The following is a 15,060-nucleotide window of genomic DNA, read 5'->3' as shown; positions in this document are numbered from 1 at the left end:
GTTATTTGACTCATTTGCTCTGCAGATTACTCTGGTCTTTCCAACCCATCCCCTTTCATTCCAAGAGGGGCCATTAATTACATTTTCTGCTACACTGACAGTAAATGGGTAATTAATATCCCAATTTTTTATGTTGATTTGAGAAAAAATAAAATTGGCCTTAAAATGAACAAACATTGCTAGCTAAACTCAGTGTCAGACAGAGAAATTCCCCTAATATTTCATTTCTTTTAACCAGTTACTCAGTTTGATAAGCACTATTGGTTTCCAAAATTATTTCAAAAGTGAGAAGGGGAGGGGAGAGGAGGCAAGAGAGGAGAGGAGAGGAGAGGAGAGGAGAGGAGAGGAGAGAAGAGAAGAGAAGAGAGAGAAGAGAAGAGAAGAGAAGAGAAGAGAAGAGAAGAGAAGAGAAGAGAAGAGAAGAGAAGAGAAGAGAAGAGAAGAGAAGAGAAGAGAAGAGAAGAGAAGGTTGAGTGAAAGGGCATTCTTGTACTGCTTGCTTAGTGATAAAGAAGACAGAGTAAAAGCACATGTGTATGTGTGTGTGAGAGAGAGAGAGTGTGTGTGTGTGTGTTTGTGAACAACCTTCCTTTCATGGCATAATAACCTTAACAAGGATTTGCAAAATCTCTAGTTTCCATAAAAACTCAAGCAGACTCTTGTCAAAGGAGTTCCTCTGGTTGAGTTTTTCTTGGTAAAATGTTAAGTATCATTGCTAAGGGGGAGTCATATTCTTGAGAAATAGTTGGAGAATGTTCAATCTCTCTCTCTCTCTCTCTCTCTCTCTCTCTCTCTCTCTCTCTCACACACACACACACACACACACACACACACACACACACACTAGAGACAGGGAGATACTCACAGCCATTTCTGTACTGCTTCCCAGCTCAACTGACACCACTGTGGTGGCATTCCCTGGATATCTCCACTCTCACTATGTGGTTTATGCCTGTTGACTTACAAAGTATTAACCTTGACAGCTAACATGTGCAGTATAACCATGGTCACTCAACCTGAACATCTTAATTCTGCTTTGGAATTCGACCAAAAAGGGAGAGATCCCTCCATCTTGCCAAGAGCTTGCAAATTCAGGGAAAACAGGTCATATGCAGTAAGCTCCTTTTCTCTTCTTAGTGTCTGATGGGGCATGCTAGTTGAAAAAAGAAAAAGAGAAGAAAACTTTTTTTAAAAAACCTCAACTCCCCAAAAAGAAGGGAGAAAAAAACTCCAGGTCCCTTGAGCTCGCCACCATATGCTGTAAGAAAATGTCACTAGTTAAGGATGCATTCATTTGCCGTTTTGAAAAGTCTGTTTGATATTCATGCATTCCAAGGGTTTTGACCTAGATTTTGGTAGCCGTGTTAGATCCAGAACCACACAGGAAACAAGACAGCTGTTGCTTGTATAGTCAAAGGAAGACTCTAAAGTGAAGAAGGAGGGAGTAGGGGAAGGAAGAAAGTGTTGTTGTTTTTTAAAGGAAATATTTATTAATGCATGCCAACATTTTGTGCAGTCAATATGTTTAATACAAGATTAACTAATATAAACATATGGGCCTGAATTTGTTGCAAAGCTTGAAAGAAAAGAACAAAGAACAAAGTTGGGCGTATTGAAAGTTCACACGGAACAGAATTTGCACATTCTCCAAGGAATGAAAGCCTGGTGAAATAGCACTCTCCTTTAATTATAAGCTCCTTACTTAATGTCAGAATTTTTGAGGAGGGGAGAATTTTCTATCTTGGCTGCTAGGGATGGGATGGGCTAATGAGAGACCTTCTGCAAAGAGCCAACATTAATATGGAAGTTGAGGGCAATGCTTAATTTTGTGGGAAAAGAAGTGTTGGATCTCAAGCCTACCTGGACTTGCTGCATTTTGCTCTTTCCTTTCATTGACAAATGAAAAATGAAGGAACTCAGAAAACACTCAGTGGTTATTGCCAAGCCCTCTAAACTTGAAAAGGGAAAGTAGATAGAATAACTTTTCGGTGGAGTTTGACATCTGGTGATTTTATGGACACCTCATTGGAGTTTGCTTGATGGCAACTTAAAAGTGGCTTGGTATTGCTTCTAGAAGATTTTTTTTTTGACACCAAGCTCATATCTAGGGCCCTAAGATTTCCAACTGTATCCATAGGAGACCTGGTGGCATGGTAGTTAGATTGCAGTATTGCAGGCAAATTCTGCCCACAGCCTGGGGTTTGATTCTGACCAGCGCAAGGTTGACTCAGCCTTCCATTCTTCCCAGGTTGGTAAAATGAGGACCCAGATTGTTAGGGACAACATCCTGAGTCTGCAAACCACTTAGAGAAGGCTGTAAAGCACTGTGATATATAAATTTAAGTTCTATTGCTTATTGCTATTTTAAGTCTTAACCAGATCAGACCTTGGTTAGCTTCTGAACTCAAACAACAGGTTAACAATGACATCCATTGAATCACTGAAAGACAACTTCTCAAATATTCAGAGCGCAGATAGAAAAAAAATGTCATTGATATAGCATTAAGTCAGTCTCTAACTTATTAACCTGCATGAGGAAAGAGTATAACTGGAAGCCCTAAAATTACATGGGGTAGCCTGAAATCTTGGGCATGCCCCAGAATTCCCATAGAAATTATTGCTGAATTTTAATTCTTCATTTCACCCTTGAGAGCAATTAATAAAGAAACACATAGAGAGTAGCCCTATTAACTGCATTTAATTAATTTAATGTAGTTATGCTTCAACTAAAATTAAGTCAGAAATACATGAAGAGTAAACACATTAATTGCTGCTAATTAATTCAATTATGCATAGAGTAAAATTAAATCAAAGGAATTTTGGGTCTTGGCTACCTCTACTGCTTGGGTGCACCCATTTCTTGCAGTGTAGCCCACTTCACTGCTCAAAAGCTAAGTATCTAGACCAGAGAAAATTGTTAAATACAATGCTTGTGAAGCAGAATGCCCATATCTTCATTTCTCCAAATGTTCTGACGTTGTCTGAATCCTTGAAAATGGAACAGGGGAATTGGGAAATTGAACTGATGCAACAATGTTGTGGAAGGTCCTTTGTCTCAGTTAATAGAATTGCACACACATGGAACAGGAGCTCATGACTGATCAAAAAAACTCCCTGCAAATTGGGATGATCAATCATATTTGGATTCTAAAGATTGAAATGTGTCAAGCTTTAGGCCTCAGTAATGTCCTATCTTACGAAACACATCCAAGAGACTATGTGTATCTGGTTCTTTCCTTGCCTTAATTCAAATTATAGCACCAGTGCATTACAAAGTATGTCCATGTGCATTTAAAGATTATATAGTAGTCAAGTGAAGGCATAACTTTTGTTAAGAAAATATTCAAATATAAATGTGTATTTTCCAGAATATATTTTTAACAGTACAGAGTGATAGAATGATTTCATATATTAATATGTAGCAACAAATGTGATTTAAGATGCTCTTAAGAGGGAAAGTAAGTGAATTTTTAGGAAACAACTATCATGTAATCTGCAATTCTTACACTGCAAAAACATATGGACTACACAACTCGATCAGGGCAAAGCAATAGACGCAATCTACATAGACTTCTGTAAAGCCTTTGATTCAGTGGTACACGACAAACTACTCCTAAAACTAAAATCTTACGGTATCTCTGGACACCTGCATAACTGGATAGAAACATTCCTGTCAAACAGACAACGAATGGTCAAAATTGGGAGCGTCCTATCAACAGTGGTGTCCCCCAAGGCAGTATTCTATGACCAACTCTCTTCATACTCTACATAAATGACCTCTGTGGTTGTATCAAGAGCAACTGCGTTCTCTTCACTGATGATGTAAAGCTATTCAACACCACAGACAATACTGCTACCCTTCAAAAAGACCTCGACTATGTATCAGAATGGTCAAACAAATGGCAACTTCAAATCTCAACAAATAAATGCTCTGTCCTACAGATTGGCAAAAAAAAATCAGAAAATAAAATACAGGCTGAATAATCAAGACCTTGTTGATGATCCAAACTCTGTCAAGGACCTTGGAATACTCATCTCTAATGATCTAAGTGCTAGAGCCCACTGTAATTACATAGCCGAAAAGGCATTAAGAGTTGTTAACCTAATCTTACATAGCTTTTTCTCTGGTAATATTACACTACTAACTAGAGCATACAAAACATTTGCTAGACCAATACTCGAATACAGCTCATCAGTCTGGAACCCACATTACCTATCTGAATAGTAACACAGTTGAGAAGTCCAGAAATATTTCACAAGAAGTGTTCTCCACTCCTCTACTCGTTGCAGAATACCATATGCCACCAGACTTGAAATTCTAGACCTAGAAAACCTAGAATACTCCGCCTTCGATCCAATCTTAGTATATAAAATCATACATTGCAATGTCCTACCTGTCAATGAATACTTCAGCTTCAACCATAAGAACACTAGAGCAAACAATAGATACAAACTCAAGGTTAATCGCACCAAACTCGATTGCAGGAAATACGACTTCAGCAACAGAGTGGTCAATGTCTGGAATACTCTACCTGACTCTGTGGTTTCTCTCCCAAACCCCAAAAACTTTAACCTTAGACTTTCTACTATTGACCTCACCCCTTTCCTAAGAGGTCTGTAGGGGGCATGCATGAGTGCACCAACGTGCCTACCGTCCCTGTCCTATTGTTTCTTTTATATATATATAATTTTTTTTTCATTTTTTATTTTTCTTATATGTATCCATGTATTCATAACTATGTTTTTACTTATACCTATTATCTTGTAAGCAATTGACAAATAAAAATAAATAAAAAATAAATGAATGAATGAATAGCAAAGGGACAATTCATACAATGTCCCTCCCGCTGCCTTTTTAATTCAGCATTTAATTCTGTATTTTCTGTTTTAATGGTGTCTTTTATATGGTTTAATGGCTTTTATCTGTAAACCAGCCAGAGTCAATAAAATTAATAAATTGGTCAGTGTAGAGATTAGATTAGATTAGATTAGATTAGATTAGATTAGATTGAGAAGGAAGGAAGGAAGGAAGGAAGGAAGGAAGGAAGGAAGGAAGGAAGGAAGGAAGGGGAAAGAAAGAAAAGAAAAGAAAAGGAAGGAAGAAAGAAAGAAAGAAAGAAAGAAAGAAAAGAAAGAAAGAAAGAAAGAAGAAAGAAAGAAAGAAAGTAGATGATAGATAGATAGATAGATAGATAGATAGATAGATAGATAGATAGATAGATAGATAGACAGACAGACAGACAGACAGAGACAGATGATATTCTTGATTTAGGTTCAAGTGTCCTAGAAGCCCTATTTCTAGAAGTCCCCCATTTCTAAATAATATGGAATTCAGAAATGTGGCACGTTTGCTGGAATCCCATCCACTGTCCATTTTGCTAATGGCCATAGTTTAATAGTCGTATTCATGAGCACATCGTTTGTTTGTTTTTTATTTATGTCCTGTCAAAAAAAAGATAGGGGAAGTGATTTACCCACCACCAGCCACATTGGCATCCCGTTTCTTTCATTTTCAGCCTGTTCATCCAAAAACGCCTGGTGTAAAACCCAGGCCATGTCAAGGGAGGGGGGAGGGGGAAAAAAAATCAAAACCACCAAATCTGCTTTAGAAAGCTTTTTCTTTTCTTTTTTTTAAAGAAATCCCGTTTATCCAAAAAGCAACGCATTCTCACCAGATTTTTCCCGAGTCTTCTGAAATGGTAGAGATTTATTCCTACCCCCCTCCCATTCCCCCCTCCACCCAACCCCCAAAATAGGTGTCTGTTCTTCAAATTAGCACTTCTGAAAGTTTTCATGAGCTTGAAAGAGGCACCAAACACACACACACACACACACACACACACACACACTGCTTGGGAATGAAAGAGCTGTTTGTTTTTTTTAGCCGATGGCATGATAAGAAATGACAGGATGTGTGGCTATTGGTGTGCACGAATCTCTCTCTCTCTCTCTCTCTCCCCGTGCATTTAATCAAACAATAGAGAAACTCAAAGGGGAACTGCCCAGTCTCTATAGATCTCCCAAACTCCCTCTGCTATCTCAGTTCCTGCTGCCTTGGTTGTTGTTGGTTTTTCTTCCCCCACATACACATCCCTGTTTTGTTTTCTCAGTGCTTGTCCAGCGCGCGTGTCAGTCTGGTGGCCACCAAACAAATATTATTCTGGGGGGGTTCCAAACTTGTCTCATTTCCCCCCCTCTCCACAACCCCGGCCCAGTCACGCCACCTACCACCTACCACCGCACGCCGCCAACAGCCTGCATCCTGTAGACCGGAGATCAACGCCAAACCCGCCTGCCGCCCTCTCCGGAAAAGATAGAAGGAGAACACATGTATGCGAGGAAATCCCTGCAGCTGCCAGATTGTTCTCATTGCTGTTAGTGGACGAGGGTCAGGGGAATCTCTGAGCACCACTTCCCATCGGAAGGGCTTGTGGCTTGGGAGGAACGGCAGGCCACGTGCTTGCGGGGCTGGACGGAAGTGCTGGGATCAAAAGATAAGGCCTTCTGAACTTAGTCAACTGCAGGACTTTGCCGTTTGAACTCGGGCAGCAGCATGCAAGAGAAAGTTGGAAGTCTTGGCCATCCGGACGAGCGAGCGTCATTGCCTCCCCACCCTCTCTGTCCACCCTGGCTTCCTCTCCTCTCTACCTGGAAGGATGAAGGAAGAACCCATCGCCAGCTTGGGAAAAGAAAAAAAAAACTTCTATTGAAGGTTGTCCCAAGAGAGCTAGAAAGGTAGAAATGGGCCTGCCCTGTGGGCAGAAGTTCAACTCCATAAACCCCAGGTTAAGCATGGCCAAAGCAGAAAGAAAAAGAAGTGCCTGTTTTCTGACAGCGATTCTGCCTTTGAGGCAGGCTATGGATGACAAAAGAGCTCGGGTCTGAACAGAGAAATCGAAGTTCACCAGGCGAAGCTATCCCATACTACCACCTCTTAACAATACTAGATAACAAAGCATGAACAGTAGAGTCCTTCAAATTTCTAGGTTCTATCATATCTCAAGACCTAAAATGGACACCTAATATCATCATAAAGCACAACAAATAATGTTTTCCTGCGCCAACTCAGAAAGCTCCAACTGCCCAAGAAGCTGCTGATCCAGTTCTACAGAGGAATTACTGAATCTGTCATGTGCACCTTTATAACTGTCTGGTTTGGCTCTGCAACCCAACAGGACAGACACAGACTTCAGGGAGTAATTAGGACTGCAGAAAAAACAATAACTACCCACCTGCCTTCCATCGAGGACCTGTATACTGCATGAGTCAAAAAGAGGGTTGTGAAAATATCTACAGACCCCTCACATCTTGGAGATAAATTGTTTCAACTTCTACCCTCAAAACGACGCTATAAAGCACTGCACACCAGAACAACTAGACACAAGGACAATTTTTTCCCTAACGTTATCACTGTGCTAAACAAATAATTCCCTCAACACTGTCAAACGATTTACTGCATTAATATTACTATTATTATTAATCTTCTCATCGTTCCTATCCCCCATCCCCTCCCACTTATGACTGTATGACTGGAACCTTGTTGCTTGTATCCTAACGATTTTTATTGATTGTTTCCTAGTATGATTTGATTGCTTATTGTACCCTGTGACTATCATTAAGTGTTGTTCCTTATGATTCTTGATCAATGTATCTTTTCTTTTATGTACACTGAGAGCATAATCACCAAAGACCAATTCCTTGTATGTCCAATCACACTTGGCCAATAAATATTTCTATTCTATTCTATTCTATTCTATTCTATTCTATTCTATTCTATTCTATTCTATTCTATTCTATTCTATTCTATTCTATTCTATTCTTGGAATTCTGTTTTGTGGCTTCCGCCTGCTAGCCTGCCTGTTCAACATCTAAATACTTGGCATTGAAGCAATTTCACACTTGGACTGCTTCAACTGGATCTCCATCAGATGGATTAGATTTTTCCTCCCAGAATTCCTAACCAGGTTGCTTTGGGATTCTGGGAGTTCAAAGCCAGGACATATGGAAGCCATTAAGTAGAAGAAAGCTGGTCCTTCCTTTGCTTGGCAAGTCACCATGAATTCCTCTGTCACTAATTCCCACTCTTTCTTCTGTTGTTTTCCTTAAGTTCAATCTATATATATATAAGCAAAATACACTCACGCATCATCACAAAATCTCCAGAACCATAAAGCTTACCAACTTGAAATTTGGCATGTATGTTCCTCTTGGCTTCTAGGTGCTCACTAACAAAGGATCTTTTGAATTGACCACCAGAGCATTAGTATTTCCTATATTATTATTAACACACTCTGATGCTAAGGAGTTCTACTCCCCCTCCCCACCAGAAAAGAAATCAATTCCAACTGCAGTTCAGCTAAGCCACACCCAGGCTCCTTGCTGTCTCCTTCTTGCTCATACAGCAAATACTGTTTCAGTTTCCAAACAGTCCTGAACTCTCACACACATTGACAGGATGCTAGCCAGATGAATACCGATGGATGCTGATAGGCGGAGACACAATTTCCCCCCCTTATTTCCCTCCCCCAAAACTTGCCTGATCACATAATTTCATAACAGAACCCTTGCTACTTATAAATAACAGAAGCACCTGCCCTCTGGCCTTCAGTAAAAAACATGCAAATTGATGCCTCTCTTGAAATAGTATCTTGTGAAATGAAAATGTATTACAAAAGCTAGCATATGAAACCTTGCTTAGGATCCATTCTTGTCTGGCTTTCCCTGTTATTTTCAACCTTGGTCAAATTCTGCCCTTTATAGCAGGAGAAGACGAATTTGCCCTGCCTTTCAACATTACAACTCCTTGTATATTCAACTACTATCATTTATTTCCCAAATTTTCCCATTTTTTTTCATAACCCTCAGTTTAGCCAAGTCAACCCGTCACTGTGCCACAGCCCTAATTGCAGGCATGGAGCAGAAGGTGGAAGCCATGGATCATGGACAGGGTTGGCCCACCAGATATGGTCTTACCTGGACCAGGATGCTTTTTTGTGACCTTGTCACCACAAGGTTCGATTACGCACACCATGTGCTGTTGCTTCTGAAAGAGTTTTGGAAGTTGCAGCTGGCATAAAAGGCAGCAACCCAAGCCCTGATGCAGCCTTCAATGAAATTGAGTTTTGACACCCCAGCCTTAGACTCTGTGCTATTGTCCCAACTCTGCCAAAGCAGAAAAAATTTACCAGCTCTGAATGAGTTAAGGACATGACTAATTTAGGCAAATTCTGAACATGAAACAGTTTTCTGGAGGTTAGTGTCTCCATGGCACTGAATCTCAGTGAAAGGTGTAGGAGGAAGATGTTGATTAAGATGCCCACATGCAGAACAAGGTATCAGCTTAAACATTTCAGCCTGATACCGGTTCAAAGAAGGTGGCTAGAAGATATTTTTATATCTATAAAATATAGACTATATTTTATATTTCTCTCTCTCTCCCCCTCTCCCTCTCTCTCCGTATGTATGTATGTATGTATGTATGCATGTATGCATGCATATATCTATATCTTTATCTTTACTAAACAGGCTTACGTAGAGTGGGAATTATGCTGAGCATGTGACATGTTTTCCCTTGCCTTTAAATTAACCTGGCTTTAACTTGAGTTTCACAGATAATTTGGATTTCTGAATATGTGGGTGTCTGGCATCTATTTAGCCAAGGATACCTTTAGCCTTAACTGGCAATCCAAACTGTCCCATGACCTCTTCCCTTGTTTTAAATGATTCATGGAACCAGCCAAGTTGCATTTAATTAATACATATTTACAGGCATCGGCAGTTTAGGTATTGAGAGAGGAAAGGTGTTTCGAAGATAAACGATTGAAGCCTGGAAAGCCTGTTGAAAAGGGGGTCAACCTATTTTCCAAAGCACCTGAAGGCAAGACAAAAAACAATGGATGGAAACTAACCAAGGAGAGAAGCAACCTGGAATTAAGGATAAACTTCTTAACCGTGAGGACAATTAACCAGTGGAAGAGCTTGCCACCAGAAGTTGTAGGTGCTTCATCACTGGAGGTTTTTAAGAAAAGACTAGACAGTTACTTATCTCAAATGGTATAGGTCCTCCTGCTTGAGCAGGGGGCTGGACTAGAAAACCTCCAGGGTCCCTTCCAGCTCTATTCTGATTGGTTGATGCTCTGGATTCCTTTTCCATCACAACACTAGGCTGGTATACAGATTTAATGAACTCTATGCACACCATTTTTAAAACTGTGTATAAAACCGCATCTTTCGGAGGAAAGCCAGTGCAAGAAAATTCTGTGCCCAAAACTTTCACAGCAAGGCATCACCTCATGTAGAATCCTTTGCAAAACAAATATATGTGCTAGAAAAATGTGTGGATGAATTTCCCTGAAGAAAAAGGACTTATAAAAAATGTGCATATTAGAAGCAAAGCGCATAAAAATTACCATTTCAGAAAAGTGGCCGTGCAGCCTCTTCTTAAAAACCTTCGGTGATGAACACTGACAAGTTCTGAAGGCAACTTCTGTTCCACTGGTTAATTCACTGTTAGGAAGTTTCTTCTTAATTTCAGGTTGCTTCTCTCCTTGGTTAGTTTCCATCCATTGTTTATTGCCCTGCCTTCTGATGCTTTTGGAAAATAAGTTCACCCCTCCTCTTTGTGGCAACCTCTCAAATACTGGAATGCTGCTATCATGTGTCCCCCCACCAGCATTTCTTTTCTGTAGACTAGCCAAACCCAAACCCTGCAATCATTCTTCATATGTTTTTAGTCTCCAGCCATTAATCATCTTAGTTGCTCTTCTTTGCACTTTTTCCACAGTCTCAACATCTTTTTTGTAATGTGGTGATCAAAACTGGATGCAAGTATTCCAGGTGTAGCCTTAATAAACATTCTTGGTTAAACAATTTTGTTAATGGATCCAATCTGCGTCATTCACCGGGACCAGAGTTTTTTTCTTCCAAGCTTTCAGACCGGTGCTGGAGGAGCCAATCTTCAGGGAACTTCTCTCTACCAGAATGTGTGCTTTGGGTTATTCTCTTCATAGTATTTATGTGGTACCTGGTTGTGTGTGGCTTTTTAGTTGTTGATTGGGGTGTCCATGACTCGTTATTATGTCACTGGCTGTTGTTTCCTTGTGCTGCCAAGCCTTTGGCTCCTAAGTACCTAATAAACTGGTGGTAAATCAGTACTCCTGTTTTTTTTTCCAATCGGAATTAAATTGATTCGTCAGGGAACTTCTCTCCAGCCAATTTTGTTCTTTCACGCTACAAAAAAAGTCTTAAAGTTAGAAAGAAAGGAAGCTGCATTGCGCCGACTTAGCACACAGCATGCAACACTCAACACTCAACACGTGCCCATGTACGAATTTGTGGCTCTGACTAATTCTCCAGTAGAAGAAGTGGTCAGGGATGGTGACACAGGTAGAACACAACATTGCAGTGCCAATTCTGTCCTTTTTGAATTTGAATTGATGGTTTGTTTGTTTGTTTGTTTGATTGATTGTTTGATTGATTGATTTCTATAGTCACCCAACTCAACTAAGATACTCCAATACAAGGGATGGAGTTTGCATTGTAATATCCCAATGTTGATTTTCTTAACAATGATGACCCCTTCCCACTGCTGCTGCAGATGCCAGCAGTATCTTTCTTGGGTATATTTAATCCAAGAATGTGAAATGCTTCACCCAACCCATTCCCTTTTTCCCCCTTTTCTTTCTTTGTTCACCTTGAGTTATATTTTACTCTCCGGGTCTTGCCTTGTCCCGATCGCCTTGAAAATATGCACCGTAATGGTGCATCGTTTGTCCCGTACTTCTGAAAGGACATTCCAAGTTTGCCGTGACACTAATTTATCACCGGGCGTTTGGAACGATGCTACTCTTAACGTTGCCTCCAACAATGAAAACTGACACATGCTTGTCCTGTGCTTTTTTATGCCACGACCTTGATGTCAGAGGGAAATATAGCTCTGCATCTCGTGTTGGCTGGACTTTCCCGGCGTCCTCTCCTCTTGCATTTATTCCTGAGGACATTTCATCGCCGAAAGGCATGACAAAGTGACCAAAGCTTAGGAACGGCAAGGCTCATCTTTCAGTGGCATGTCAGGTGCAAAGTAGGCCTCGCGGCCATTTTGCACAGAAGGTGAACTTGTGAAGGACCGAACCAAATTGCGGAGCTATTTTGCCTTAAAAATGAGTGGAGCTGAAGGACAGGCAAACAATTTATGCCTTATGGAGTTAGTGATCCTGAAAGCATAATTCAAAGAGTTATGCTTGCAGGATCAAGTGGCTCCGGTTAATGAAAATTCTTTTATATATTATACATGGGTGTGAGCGGGACGCTGGAAAAAGGACGTGTGTTTGGTAAAGGACTTCGTTGGAATTTAAAGAAGGTATCCCTGACTGCTTAGGGGACCAACAGAGAAATAATTCTTCTCCTTCTCATGCACTTCATTTGACCTTAGTAGCACCAGCAGGTTGGTAGGTCTGTCTGGTTACAATCTTCTAGGACAGGTGGTCTCGACTGAGCACCACAGTGGAGCCCAAAATTTCTGTTGCTAGGTGAGACCTTCATTTATTATTACCTTTATTGTCATGATTATTACCTTTATTGTCAGAGTACAACATGTGTACAATGAGATTGGCTGAGCCTCCCTTCGTGCACACCCACCCACAAGACTCACAGTGAGGACAGAAGTCCCTGACCCAGTCCCAATCTTATTACACTATGTGACCTTGTTGCCCAATGCACCGGCCCTGAAAATCTGTCATACTATGTGGATATGAAGTTATTTTCCATTCAGGAGTCTGACAGCCCACGGGTAGAAACTGTTCTTCAGCCTGTTGATGTGGCTGGCTCTACTTCTCTACCTCCTGTCCAATGGTAGAAGAGTGAAAAAGAGCTGACCGGGATGTGAGTCATCCCTGAGGATTCTTCTCACTCTTCTAAGGCAGCGAGCCCTAGCGAGGTCATCTAGTGGTGCCAGGGAACAGCCCACGATGTTTAGTGCTGTGCTCACCACCCTCTGTAATTCTTTCTATCCGCGGTTGTCAAGCCAGCATACCACACCGTCATGCAATATGTGAGGACACTTTATATTGTGGACCAGTAAAAGGCGGCCATCAGTCGTTGTTCCACTTTATTCTTTCGCAAGACCCTAAGGAAATGGAGTCTCTGTTGGGCCTTTCTGGCCACCTGGGTTGTGTTGATTTTCCAGGTGAGATCTTCGCTGAGGTTAAACTCTCAGGAATTTAAAGGAAGAAACTCTTTCCACACAGCCCACTCGATGTGAAGTGGGGCAGGTTCCTCTCTCTTCTTCCGGAAGTCTAACACTAACACTAACACTCCTTTGCCATGGTTGTTAAGTGAATCACTGCCGATCTTAAATTAGTTTGTTAAGTGAATCTGGCTCCCCAAGTGACTTTAGCTTGGTTGCAGAAGGGGATTATATGACCTCGATACACCACAAGCATCATAAATATGAGTCAATTGCCAAGCATCCGAATTTCTAACCCGTGACCATTCGGATGCTGCAACGGTCGTAAGTGTGAAAAATGGTCCTAAGTCTCTTTTTTCAGTGCCGTTGTAACTCCAAACGGTCACTAAATGAACTGTTGTAAGCCAGGGACTGCCTGTGTCACATCGAATACATGATGTACCACAGCCATTAAAGGAAGACCTGAATACTTGCTAAAACCACAGAAGGAAGCCCCCGATTGTTTTTCTGGCATGATTTATGGGAGCAACGGCAGAAAATCCAGCCATTAAACCGGGAAAAGAAGAAGGAAAGTTTCTCTTCCTAAAAATCACGATTTTTTTGGGGGGGGGAGAAAAAAAAAAACCCTCTTGCTTGCATGAACTAAGCCTTTGCTCAGGTACTTGAATGAGGAGGAGGCATCAAGCTGCAATGCTTTATACCACATAGCAAATGAAGGATGAAGATAAAGGCGTTTTAAAAATGCAGCTTGCATTATGTCTTTTATCAAACAAAAGACAAGACTTAATAGATTTAAAACAGTTCCCTTCCTGGCTAAATAGATCAATTGATTCAAAATAACAGCAAGGAGCAATCTAGACAATTAGATTCACTGTTCTGTCCTGGAACACCCCTGACTATTAAGCAGAGTCCCCTGTGTGTGAATACATGCATGTGTGTGTGTGTGTGCTATTTATAACTAACCTCTTCATATATGTGTGAAATTAATGGGGCTCTTTGAACACAATTGTTTTAAGGAGTCTGCTGCAGAAGGTTACTTCTCTAGTGGGTAATAAACCGATTTTTTCTGATTGCCAGCTTCAAAGGATGAATAGGCTGGGTTTCTGAATGGATGGATTATGCAAATCCCAATTTAGTAAAATGCAGAGTTTGTGACTTGAAGAGCAGTTCACTTCTTCATTTGCACATCAGACGTCTGAAAACAACCCCAGACAAGCTACAATATTGCCAACGGTGCCTCCAAAATCTACTCATATCATGATAACTTAGTTGCTGGGATAAACTGCTGACCTGCTACCAGTCTGTTTTTGCAAGACATTTGCCAGATTGAACATAGAATAATAGAGTTGGAAGGGACCTCAGAGGTCTTCTAGTCCAACCCCCTACTTGACCAGGAGACCCTATATCATTTCAGACAAGTGATGGTCCCAGTCTCTTTTTGAAAGCCTTCAGTGATGGAGCGCCCACCATTTCTGGAGGAAAGCCATTCCACTGATTGACTGTTCTGGTTAGGAAATCTCTCCTTATTTCCAGGTTAATTCTCCCCTTCATCAGTTTTCATCCACTGCTTCTTGTCCTCCCTTCGGGTTCTTTGGAAAACAGGTTGACTTCCTCCTCTTTGTGGCAGCTCCTCAAATATTGGGACCAGGTTCTGCCTTTGTTTTCACAACATCTTCATAGGAATGAATGGAATCCCTGGAAGAGTCACAATATACAGAATACAAAATACAGAATAAGAGATGGAAAGGACCTTGGAAGTCTTCTAATCCAACCCCATGCCCGAGAAGGAGACCCTATATCATTTCAGACAAAGGGTTGTCCAGTCACTTCTTAAAAGCCTCCAGTGATGGAGCACCCACAATTTCTGAAAGCAAGCT

This window comes from Notechis scutatus, chromosome 11 (genome assembly GCF_049901735.1).
Source record: "Notechis scutatus isolate UNSWTSFEM ecotype Mainland chromosome 11, rNotScu1.2, whole genome shotgun sequence".
Taxonomy (NCBI): Eukaryota; Metazoa; Chordata; class Lepidosauria; order Squamata; family Elapidae; genus Notechis; species Notechis scutatus.
Note: the sequence above shows the minus strand (reverse complement) of the source record.